Here is a 13,224-nt window from a genome sequence, read left to right on the forward strand (position 1 = left end):
GCAAGTTTAAATGATCACTCCACTGCAGCTGAGAAGACGGATTTAAGGGGAGATGGCAGGAGACGGTGGGAGACGAATTAGGAGGTTGTTCCCAGGTCTCCATGACAGAGAATGGACGTGAACAAACAGAATGGCTAGACCTTGCTGGTTAGATCTGCAGGGGCCTGAGGCACGGAGCATCTACAAACACAGATATTCATTTATTTTACCTAGCATTTATTTAACATGGGCTATGGAAGACGAATGTGAGTCCAAAGAGACAGCAGAGCTGGTTTTGTTAACAACTCCACTACGTACTAGTGGGGACCTCAGACGAACCCCCTGAGCTTTGGTTTCCTCATCTGGCATCATAGGCATACCATCATCTGTTTCTTGCGGTGGTTGAAATCGAATGAGCGGGTATAAATGCTCCCAGGGCAGAACCTGGCACAAGGTGGGCCCTCAGTGCACCTGAGCTCTCCGCCTCCTCTCTCTCTCTCTGCTCCCTCCTGGCTATCACCTGGCTGGGCCCATGGAAAATGCATGCTTGTTCTGGGCAGTGGTTACAAGGCCTGCTTGCCAGTCAGAATCACCTGGAAAACTGCTTTAAATTCAGATTCCTGGGCTCTGCTCCCAGAGATTCTAGTTCTGTTGATCTGGGGTGGGGCTCGGGGATGGTATTTTTATCACGCTGCCCAGGAGAGCAGATGCTTATCCAGACTTGGAAACTGATTCCTCAGAGGGTGCAGAATCTAGCAGAGAAGACAAGATGACATAAACTGAGTCTGCATGGTAAGGTCTTTCAGAAGAGCACTGGGTGCCCGGGGGAGAAGCATGGAGGTCTCCCAGAGAGAGTAAGATGAAGCCTTGAGGTAGAGGCCAAGGGCATCCTGGACACAGGAACCAGCTGTGTAAAGGCAGGAAGTGGCCTCTGTGCTGTCCCTGTAGGGAGTGGAGGGGGGCAAGGTTGGGGTTAAATGGGGAAGGCCCTTGAATGCTGAGCTAAGGAGTTTGGGCTTTGTCACATAGGCAATGGAGGCTCATCAAAGGTTTTTAAGCAAGCAAGTAACGTGCTAAGAACCAGTCTTAGTGTCTTAGTCAAACAGCCCTGGCAGCAGTGCGGAGAATGCACTCTACAGATGTTAGGGATTGTCTTTGTTAAAACTATGATGATCCAAACAGCTTTATTTGGAAAATATACCCTTTATGTGATCCTCTACTCTGGTCAAGGTGAGCGAAAGTACAAAAATAAGAGTGTGGTTTAAGTGATGAGATACAGAGACCAAAGCATTGCAATTGTACCTTATGCTGTGGCTCAAGACAAACACGTTTAAAATTCCAGTTCTCATTTCAAACTTGTTAGCACTTTTCCTTTAATAACCTTGTGTGAAATGCAGATTGAAAAATGGCAAAATTATTCTACCAACTTAGAGGCGACCTCAGCTGCTCAAAAAACTTTACTGAATTGAAACCATAACTTTATTTATGTTGACAAAGAGTAGCAACAACAGATCCTTCTTTCTTTTGGACAGCTACCCATGATTCAGAATTATTGACAGAAGAAATTAAACCAGAAAAGGTCCCTTTTTGCAAAGCAATCCAATGATGAAATCAAAAAGAGCTCTCTAGTTTCAGACCAGTCCACAAGTCCTCAGGCTGGTTTTGGTGCAGATAAGCTGACATGCACGTACCCAGCCCAGGAGACGCAACGGCACTTGGAGGCTTTGCTATGGGGGACATTACAGATGGGGAGACGGGGAGGGAAAGGGAGAGAGACACTCGTTAGGAAAGATTTACTGTCCTAGGCATGTGGGCGAGATGGGTAGCACCCAAAGACAGTTGGGCAAATCAAAGGATTGTTTGCAACACAGAGCCACCTCCCCCAGACGCCATGAGAACTGAAGCAGCGCTAAAGTGCAAACCAGGCACAAAGCCAGTTCTCCCAGGACGACCACAACAGCAGCAGCAGCAGCAGCAGGAGAGCGTACCCAGGATCGAGGCGCTCCAGGGCAACTGTAACATTTTCCTTGACAACATGCAGATTCTAAAGGAAGAAGATAGGATTCTCCCATTAGCTTAGAAAATAAAGCGTTTTCTTTGAAAATAATACATAACCTGACTTTTTCTGATTATAAAATATTTGTTTATGGTAAAAATTCAGAAAAGGAAAAAGTGTAAAGATTACCCACATTGCCACCACCCAGCAATAAACACTACTAATATTTTGAACACTATGTAACAGCTCTCTAGTCATACCTACACAAAAAGATTGATAAATAACTTTTCAAAAGCGAGGCCTTACTGTAGATTTTTGTCACCTGTTTTTCCATTCAGTAACATATTGTGGACATCTTAAAATTGATAAATACAAATCTACATTATTTTTTGTTGGTTGCATAATATTTAGATGTGAATGATTTATTTAAACATTTCCTTTTTCTTTCTTTCTTTTTTTGAGACGGAGTTTTGCTCTTGTTGCCCAGGCTGGAATGCAATGGCGCCATCTCGACTCACTGCACCCTCTGCCTCCTGGGTTCAAGCCAGTCTCCTGTCTCAGCCTCCCGCCTCAGCCTCCCGAGTAGCTGAGATTACAAGTTCATGCCACCACACCTGGCTAATTTTTGTATTTTTAGTAGAGACAGGCTTTCACTGTGTTGGCCAGGCTGGTCTCGAACACCTGGCCTCAGTTGATCCACCCTCCTCAGCTTCCCAAAGTGCTGGGATTACAGGCGTGAGCCACTGCGTCTGGCCTGAACAATTCCTTTTTAATAAAAGTTCAGAGCTATAACAAATGAATTACTTAAGCATATTCTGCATTACTAGAATTTACAAACAATTCCTTGAAAACATTATTGCAGACATGATAACATAGAAAGGTTGTGTGTGTCCTGTTAGAATATTTCATATTTCATGTAACAACTCTGGATAACTTTCTGGTTAACGCTGGTTGACTTTCTGGTTTTTCATTTCTTTTTTTTTTATTATTTTGAGGCAGAATCTCACTCTGTGGCCCAGGATGGAGTGCAGTGGCCTGATCTCGGCTCACTGCAATTTCTGCCTGCCAGGTTTAAGTGATTCTCCTGCCTCAGTCTCCTGAGAAGCTGGGATTACAGGGCCAGCCACCACACCCACCTAATTTTTGTATTTTTAGTAGAGATGGGGTTTCACCATGTTGGCCAGGCTGGTCTTGAACTCCTGACCTCATGATCCACCTGCCTTGGCCTCCCAAAGTGCTGGGATTATAGGCGTGAGCCACTGTGCCCAGCCAACTTTCTGGGTTTTCACTGTGTGTGTACATACATACACACATGCTTATCCAGTTGTGTATTTTGGATAAAGTCTAAAAGTAGAACTGCTGTGTTGAAGGCCAGCCACAGAATAGATAATTCGTGGCTCACAACCACCTCTCCCAATGCCGGGGGCATTGTGGATGCTGTAGGTTGTGCCTGACCAGTGCCTAGTGCCCCTTTCCCTTACAACAGACTGTACCGGGCAGAGAGGAGGAAGACACCCAACTCAACTCACCTTCCCTGCGGGGAGGGGAGGGCAGCTCCACCCCTAGGCGCTTGACACAAACCTGACCAAATGAAGTGCCACAGCCTTCTGGTGCCAGCGACTGGCTCAGGGATGGCCCCCCGGCCCAATTGAGTCCAGGAAGAGCCAGGGCCCAGGCTTGGGCCGGAGCTGCAGGGAAGGAAATTGCTGGCGCTTCTGGGTGGACAATAAAGACGATGGAGCCTGGAGCTGCTGCCAGTCACCCCAGAGAGTGTTCCCCAGGAATGAAGCCAGCGCAGGAAGGCACAGCTCAGGGAGAGAGAGATGAGAGAGAGACGCAGAGAGTTTTAGTCCCTGGACCCAAGCGATTTGGAGCCAACTTTATCTCTTAAATCTTTTAATTTTTTCTCTTCTTTTCTCTTTCTTTTCTTTCTTTTCTTTTCTCATTGTAGTTGTCTGTCTCTTGTAATTTAAAACACCTGAATGGGGCTGGGTGGGGGGCAAAGGTAATTCACTGGGACTGGCCCCAGTACACGGGCCTCTGCCCCAGGACCCTGGCTGCACCTAGTGATCCTTCCTGCCCGGCCATCGGCCATACGACTGACCCCGGTCTGGACGCTTGAGAGAGCCGGCCCGGCGCGGGACCCCTGCGCTCAGAGACACCCCTCCGGGGAGCGGGGAACAGACGCTCCTCCCCCGCTCCTGCGCTGCCAGCCCGCAGCCGCCCGGGCTCATCCCCTCTTGTGTCCTGGGGTCTGATCACCCCATTTCAAAGGAAGCATGACTCGTCAACTAAGTGTGACAAACTCTGGAATAAAGAATAGAAACAACTGCATTTTTAAATATTCTGTTCTGGACTTCTCAGCGTCACTAGCATGCTAATGCGCATCAGGACTCTCCGAAGGCGCGGTGTGGTCGGGGAGAGGGCAGAGCAGGAGACCGCTCCCGGGCCCGCAGCCCGCAGGCTTCCCGATGAGAGTGCCGGGCTCCGCCTCCGAGCTGGAGCCCTCAGGCAAGTCGCTTAACCTCTCTGAGCTTCCGTTCCCTCCTTCCTAAAGCACCTACCTCATAGGGCTGCTGTGAAGATTACCTATGCAGTGTGCTTGAAAAGCACGGGAAACATAAACAGTCTGCAATGAACAGTAGCTGTTAGTATTTTAGCAGGAACGTCTAGAGTGTCCTCTGTCTGAGGACTCTTGTCTTCCTGACTGGAAATCTGTCTGGCCTCCACACTGACCTCTTAGTCGTGCTGGGGTTCTCTGCGGGTGGACTGCAGTCACCGTGCGGGATGGGGTCTTCTTGGGGGCTGCTCTTCTCCCCTGAGGTTTACTCAGGGCTGGCCTTCAGGGCACTTCTGTCTTTTCAGTCTCAGAATGTTCCATTCAGAATGAAGTTTTTTGATTGGAATGGTGCACCCCGGAGTAACCGAAGTAAATGGAGGCGTTTGGCATCCCCGACCCCACACGCCCTGATCTCCTGAGGGAGGAAGAGGCAAACGGGCAAGAGAGGGGACCGGGTGTTCGCATTGCAGTTCAGAGGATCCCTCCGTGGGGGTGGTCTTCAACACAAGTTCCCACCAGACGTCCTGACTGTCAACTTCTGCCGAGGGATCGTTACTTTAAACAGCTTTTGTCTGGTTTTGGCTGAGCTGCACCCCACCCCCACCCCCATAACAAATTATGGAACAGTCACTCCCAAGGAGAAAATTCTTACCTCTTCAGACACCTCCTTGATGCCCCAGAGCATCTCTCCCAGTGCAATAAATATGGGGCTGGCTCCTTAAGAGTCACGTCCATTCCCAGGCACAGGTGTCCAGGGAGACCTCCTTGTATTCGAACCAATGGTAATGCCTCAAGGTCAAGTCAAAGCTGAACCTTCTCATGACCTAGCACTAGAAAAGAGGCCAAGTCAGGAGGGCACATTGCCCTCTTTCATCCTTAGGCCCTTTCTTGAAAGACCATTGGAAAATATATTAGAATGCAAGAACTGTCTCACTGGGTGAGCACCAAAGACTGAGCAATGTGGTTGGCAGGCGGGCTGGGGAATGTTTCTTGTTATTCTGATATTAATATTTCTCCTGTGGCTTTCTGCTGGTTGGCATTTGCCTGGATTCTTTTTCCATCTATTTCTCACTGTCTTGCATTGTACACAGAATGAAGCACTATGGGTGAACATCACACTTCGCCTCTACTAATTGCCTCGTCAGTCACGGCCAGACAGTGAAATGCTCCCAAGCGCAGCACAGAGCAAGGTTCCTGGAAAGTTCCTCTTGCACTTCTACCTGTGATGCTGAGTGGGCATCTGACGACCTAGAGAGATCACTTTAATTCCCATGTTTGATCTTTCCCCTGTCAAGTCATGCATGGGAGAACCATGCCAAGAGATTGAGTTTGGGTGTTAAAATTTGCTAAAAAATGAATAAAAGAGGTGAAGGGGCTAATTTTTTTTACCAAGTATGGCCTGATAACATTTCTCTTTCAAGACTTTTGCAGGGCTAACTTCACACTTTTAAGCACATATGTAGTAATTAACAGTCAACCGTTGATGTGCACCTATCCATTGTGGAGTAGTGGGTGGGAGAGGGGCTAAGAAAGGAACAGAAATCTACAAATCTGGCTTTCACCGGCTGCTTACTGGGACTGTGGCCAAGACTCAAATGCAAATAGCCAATTGTTATTTGTAGAGACTGGGGATTAAGGGCATGGACTTTGGCGTCAGGCAGATCTGGGAGCTAATCTCAGGGCTGCCACTCATTAGCACATTATCTAACTTCTGTAAGCATTAAACACCAGTTTCCACACCTTGGGGATGGGGCAATAATTCTAATTCACAGGAATTTGGGGAGGATGTCATAAGAAAATGTACCTGACCTACTTTAAAATCAGCGCCTTCGTTCTTGTGGAGACGTCATTGGGAGAATGAGGAGTCAGGCCTTGGAGTGAAGGGGATGTTTTGTAACATACATCAGAGAAGACTGGCATCCAGAATGTCCTGAGAGTCACACAGAAGGAGCAGATAACCCAGTGGAGGAACAAATAAAAGAACCAAATGGACACTTTTCAGAGGTGCATAGTCAGGTGGCCGTGGAACACAGGACTGTTCAACCTCACTGACAATGGAAAATCCTTTTCAAAACAGAGAGCTGTCATACGCACGCACAGGACAGCTAATTTGAGGATAACTCGCAGCACCATGTATTGGAGAGAGTACGAAGCATGGGACTGTGAACTGGTGCAGCCACTTTGGAAAATGTCTCAGCTTTGTCTGCTGGAGTGGAGGATGCTGCACAGGGCCTATGGCCCAGCAATTCCTGTGGACATCAGGAAGCACGTGCAAGGGTTCAGAGCAGCACTGTTAACGATCAGTTTCAATGGCCGTAATCTGGAACTCGCTCAGATGTTATTCAACAATAGAGTGGAGAGATGGATCCTTTTTCATGCAGTAGAATGTTAAATAGCATTGAAGATGAATGGATCACTGCTATAGTGGATGAATTGGAAGATGGGTGAATTTCAGACATTGAGCAGAAAATGCTGGACACAACACATACATTCCATATGTTTGAAATTCATAAAATGCAAGACAAAATTCAACTTTGGAGATGCATATTTGGTGACTGGCAATCAAAAGCAACAGGGAAGTGATTACCTTAAATGTCAGGGAAGTTATTACCTAACTTTTGTAAGGAAAGAGGGGTTAGTGGCAAGGAAGGGGGATGGGTGTGATTTCTGGGATGCTAGCCATATTGTATTTCTTTCTGAATTTAAGTGATGGTTTACCAACATCTGCTTTTGATAATTCACTCAGGTGTGTATTTTTGTTTCTTATATGTGTCATATTTCACAGTAAAGGGGCTAAAAAAAGAAAATGCACATCAAACCTTTAGCACCGTGGAAGTTCTCATTAAATGAGATACGTATTTGTTTCAAGAATATGAATCTGGAGATGTTTAATTAGAACTGCAAAACTAAATGAAGTGTTTCAAACTGTCAACTCTCCTTCTAGTTGTAAATGTCAAGAGTGAGACATAAGGTACCTGGCCTAAGAATGCATCAGGAAACACAGCCGTGGGGTCACCTTTTCTGGAGATGTTAATCAAACCTGCAGGTTGCAGGCAAAGGCAAGGCACGGTACTTTGCAAGGCCAGCAGAGCCCAGGAGAATTGCCTAGCTTGAGAAGCAAGAATTTTTGAGTGTGGAGATAGCATGGGCATTTTATTAAATCTTCCTGATGAGTCTAACCTGCAGCCAGCGTTGCAGAAGTTGCACTAGTGCTGAGGCGGGAGGCGGAAGCTGCTGTCAGAGGCCCCCAAGGAGAACAGCTTTCCCAGGAGTGGAGCAGAAGGGCTTTTAGCAGACCCCAAACTGTCAGTTTTGTGGAGCAGGCTGACATGAGTAGAAATGGGGGTGGCTGACCCCCAACTCTGCCTCCTCTGAATGAAAAGTTGAGAGAAGTTGGTTTCTTGAGACAGTAGCACTTCTGTGCTCATGAGTACATCCCTTTGTCCCATTTAGGGATTGATCCTGGGATTAATTTTTCAAAGAAGGGCACATCACTTGGTTCAGCATCCTCCTGGATAGCAGGCCACATACTGGATGCACAGACACCAATGGTTCAAATATAATTTTCAGACCTCCTGAGAAATTCTGACTTTGTAACTATTGAAAATAGAAAAGTTGCAAGGCATTTCAATGATATAACAGTAAATGAAAATGCCAGTTTATACATTTATGAGTCTTTCTCAGAACACATGTGCCTCTAGAGACAAAAGACATAGAATGAAATGAAGTTAAGAGAGACAAATCTGACGTGGGGCGATGTGACACACATCCCCCTGTTTATTGTGCAATATGGCACACACATACAGGACCACAGGACCCCGAGCAGGCCGGTGATGCCTCTTCCCCTGCCAGGAGCACGAACTTTCTGCACTGTTATATCCTCCAATTTTGATTTTAACCACCCAGAGTTAGCAACAGGCTCCATAGACCAAAGGGCAGGATACTCAATAAGATTTCTCTCATTTCAGATGCCAGACACAAGTTTTAGGATCCCCATGTCACCCACACTTCTGACCAAATGTTGTAAATTCAAGAGGTTCCCATAACTCCCCTCAGTTTTAGTAATTTACTAGAATGATTGACAGAATTGAGGAAAGCACTATGCTTAGGAATATCTGTTTTATTTTAAAGGAAGGTGCAGGAGTTTTATTATGTTGGAGGTGCATCACCTCCAATGCATCAATGTGTTCACAAACTGCAAAGTGCCACTGAGCATTAACGTCCAGTTTTTATTGGAGCTTCTCTGTGAAGGAATAATTGACTGAAACACCGGCCATGTGTATGAACTCAGCCTCCTGCTCTCCTCCCCTCCTTGGGGGCCAGGCTGGCTCGAAGCCCCAGCCCTGTAATCACATGTCTGGTCTTTATGGTGACCAGCCCCATTCTGAGTCGTCTTGTTAGGCTAGACTAAGACAGTCAAATGACTTGGAAATTCCAGTGACTTAAAGTCTCTTTCCCAGGAACTAAGGATGATGGCTAGTCAGATTCTTTATGATCCAACAAGCCTTATACTGTGGGACCCCACATCCAGAAAGACAAAAATAGGATCCTGCCATCTCAAAGGCAGCTTTCATCTAAGAGCCATACGTAAGAGTATTTAAGCCAGCCCTGACATGAAATGGAGCTCTAAATAGAACAAATGCTCAAACTCAGAATGTTCTATTTAAACTAAAATGCTGTTCATTGGCAAGTGTGAAGCATCCTGCCACCCCTCAGGCTATGGGCTCATGGGAAAGAACCAGGCAGTTTAGAGGATACCTACCGGACCAGCACGAACCTAACGAGTTTGTATAAATGCAGATAACAATGCGGCAATTCATAGTAAGGAATAGTTTGATTAGGTAATTCAGCATCCTTGTACCAGCCTGTTAATGCCTTCTTCCATCGGCAGCAAAGCCAGCAAGCAGAACAAATTTGTAAGACAATGGAGCTTGGTGAGGATGGGATCAGAGCATTGCGAAACACCACACATTCTCAGTTTGGGGCCCTTTCCAGCACTCTCAAAAGAGAATGTTGTCCTTAGATATGTTTATCATATTTGTTTATATGTAGCCTTACTTATACCAAATTGTGTTCCTGAGGACACATCAAGAGCTTCTTGGTTGACCTTGACAGCTTAACAAGTTTCCTTCAGTACATGTTCACCCTTAACTGTGAGAGTGAGTCATTGCTAAAAATGGTTTACCTCATATTCTCATCCACTTCCAAACTAATTATGACCAGCCACTTTTAGGGAATTACATTTCTGAACTTACCCCAGAATTTGGCCTGAATGCTTCTCTGTACATAGTAAGAAGACTTCATCTGTTGGCATAATTAAAAAGCCGTCCTTCATTCCAGCTCATGTTTACTCCTGGAGGCACGCGTGACTAATTGCAGGCATTTATTTCATGCCTGGTGGTCTGGGTGATATGTCCTAAATGTTGTTTTCTGACATTTGATTGTTGAGTTCGAACCTTTATGCATGTTTCAGCAGCAGGGCATGAATAAAGAATGATATTCCTTCAGGATGGCACTAGGATGGGCCCGGGGAGGACAGAGGGACTGGAGGCAGGGACGAGAGAAGCTCACGAATACAAGGCCACTTCGGCCTCTGGTGGATCTCAACCGTGTATGTTATTTTTTGTTTGTTTGTTTTGAGACAGAGTTTCGATCTTGTTGCCCATGCTGGAGTGCAATGGCACAATCTCGGCTCACTGCAACCTCTGCCTCCCGGGTTCAAGAGATTCTCCTGCGTCAGCCTCCCAAGTAGCTGAGATTACAGGCACGCACCATCACGCCCAGCTAATTTTTTGTATTTAGTAGAGACAGGGTTTCACCATGTTGGTCAGGCTGGTCTCTAACTCTTGACCTCATGTGATCAGCCCACCTCGGCCTCCCAAAGTGCTGGGATTACAGGCATGAGTCACCACACCTGGCCAGTATGCTTTTATTTTCCAAGATTGTTAAATGAAAAGGCAGCTGTTCCAGAGACTCAAGCCCTGTGGGTGGATGCAACATTTAGCTTCAATCACTCAGCACAGTGTCTGCCTTATAAGCCAGTGCTTCAGAAGTGCTCTGAGTACTGCCCATCCTGGGGTCTACAGGACCCAGAGTTGAACACACAGTTAATTGGCAGGTCTAAAATACAAACATGCCCCAGAAGGTCCAGTCAGGGTGCTGTCATGAAGCCAGTGTGGCTTCTTTGGGAGCAGCCATGCAGAAGAAGAAGAGATCGTTTTCGTCAGCTGTCCTGTTAGCAGGCCTGCTGCTGCATGAGGCAGAAAGGGCATTCCATCTGTTTTCCCTCGGGAGTGGTCCTGAGTCCTCCCCAGTCCCGTGACAGAAGTGTCTCAGAAAACAGTGCAGTGCGTGAGCCAGCAGAATCCCCAGAGACTCCACCAGATATTAGTGCAGGCCTTAGCGAGCCCCGAGTCAACCACCCATGCATAGGATCTTCCCCCGCTGGCAGCTGCAAACCTCACTGAGGCACAAGCTCAACACCATGCCCAAAACAACCACCGCTATCCATCCTCCAAGCCCTTCTCTCTGTGCTTCCTGCCCCAGTTACTGGCCCCACTGTCCACCCAGCGATCTGTCCCAGTGAGTCCTTCTCGCCCCCAGGGCAACTCATCAACAAGTTCAGCCATTTGTCCTCCAAGTTTTCTTGAATTTATCCCCTTTTCTGCATCTCAACTGCAGCACCTTATCCCAAGTGACAACCACTGTCTCCTGAAGAACTCTAACACCTTTCTACCTGGCCAGGTGCGTCCACTGTCCCTCCAACCACTCTTGCCCTAGTCCAGGGTGATTGTTTTGACACAAATTATGTCACTGCCCTGATAAAATCTTTTCAGTAATCTTTCCCTGACCTTGAGACAAAGACCGATAACCAGATTCTGCAACCCCAGTCTCATCTTGGGCCACACGCCACCCCACAAATCTCAGCACACAAGTCCTGGCTGCTGGCTTTCCTCTTGGGCCACTAACACGTGTACCTGATGCTGCCTCTGCCTGCAATGGGGCATTTGCAACTCCGCACATTCTCTTTTTTAAAATTGTGATACATATTATCACTTACATAACATAAAATGTACCAGTTTAACCACTGTAAGTGTACGGTTCAGTGGTATTTAATGCCTTCACATTGTTGTGCAGAACTATGAAACACTGTGAATTTATGAGTCCTCCTTGCACAGGGGCCATGTGAATCTTTCCTGAATTGCTCCAATTTTAGTATACACGCTGCCGAAGCAAGCACCCTAACTCCTTTTGCCTATAAACCCATCTTTGGATCTTGGTTTAGAAGTCACTTATTCAGAGAAGCCTTCAAAACAAGGCTCAGTGCCCCATCGCACATTGCCCTGGCTTCACAGCACTTGGTGGCAGTGAGGCGATTGTTGGATTGATGTCTGTTCCTCTTACTAGACTGCTGGCTGCACGCAGCAGCACCCAGGCCTGGAGCATGCAAGGCACTCTGTTGGGATCCGTACATCCTAGCTCAATGAACAATGCTTGAATGAGTGAAGAAATGAAGTTCTACCCACAGTGAAGACCACCCTTGACATTATTGTAGAAAACTGTATGATTCTCTGTTGTCTTAAATGCTATTTCACAGTAGGATCTTGGCTTCACCTTTCAAAAACCAAAACCCATAGTGAAGTGTCTTTTTTTCCTTGTCTCAAACAGAAGAGCAATTTTTCTCCAACTATTAATTTGGGCTTCATCTCTTACAAAAGAGAAAGCCATCTGGTAGTCTCTAAATGGTAGGTTTTCCTTTGATTTTGTTCAGCAAAGCTCAAAACTAGCGAATCTAGAATCAGACTTCTGAAGCAGTTTGTAACTGCTGAAAACTAATGTGAAGTGGAATTTCTTTTGCAGTAAGACACTCAGCCCGATTGATACATTGCCATGTCTGCAGAAAAGCATCCTCTCACACAACTGGGGTTGAGTGTGGGGCCTGTGGATGGGTCTCCCTGGAACCTGAGGTGTCTGCACCTCCCAAGTTCATGGAAAACTCAGCCATGCTGGATGCTAGGAAGCCCTGCTATGGAGCCAGACGGGGTGAGTCTAGGATTTCATGGAACCAAAGACTCAACCCTGAGTTAGAGCAAGAATAGGTGATATTCACTCATGTGACTTTTCACGCTTTAGTGTTATTCATAACATCAGCAGCAAGAGATGAGTCTCATCATCATCCACAACAGCATCCTAAGTTTGTAGATAAGGTGATAACACTGAGAAGTCAAGTAGCTGGCCCAAGAGGCTTTCGAGGAGTGCTGGGCTGGGTTTATCTGGTTTCAGTACTAAAACTTTTGTGTTTTTCACTCCACTTTGCTCCATATGACATTCACCACTGCATTTTTAGAAGCAACTTCCACTATAATGTCACCCTTGCAGTGGCATAAAGATCTGGTCTTCTGCACTGTGGGCAAAGCCATACAAATAGAAAGATGTGTGCCCTGTGACTGTAAGGCCCTTTAATGTGACTGAACACTCAGACTTGGCCACACGCTCTGTGGTTGCTCAGTGTGTGTGGACTCTCTGGCTGATCAAAAGCCTGAGAGGGGGCAGCACAGGCTGAGCAGGACTACCCAGTAACACTGAGCCCCTAAAAGTCCTGGTCCTATGAGCCATGCCCCAGGCTCCGCCTCCACTGTCAGGAGTGTCCTATGTAAACACCGCCTTGAAGTTGGAGTCTATTCTGGCT

General features: G+C 46.7%; 1 non-coding gene across 1 annotated transcript; it reads right to left on the reverse strand.

Annotated features, from left to right (window-relative positions):
• Window positions 1–11,670: 11,670 nt before the first annotated feature.
• On the reverse strand, window positions 11,671–11,775 carry LOC116541859. The gene has a single exon (XR_004264976.1). It is a non-coding gene; the product is annotated as a U6 spliceosomal RNA (small nuclear RNA).
• Between the last annotated feature and the right edge of the window lie 1,449 nt (window positions 11,776–13,224).

Source organism: Sapajus apella, unplaced genomic scaffold (assembly GCF_009761245.1).
Source record: "Sapajus apella isolate SASKATOON/1434 unplaced genomic scaffold, GSC_monkey_1.0 scaffold157, whole genome shotgun sequence".
Classification (NCBI taxonomy): domain Eukaryota; kingdom Metazoa; phylum Chordata; class Mammalia; order Primates; family Cebidae; genus Sapajus; species Sapajus apella.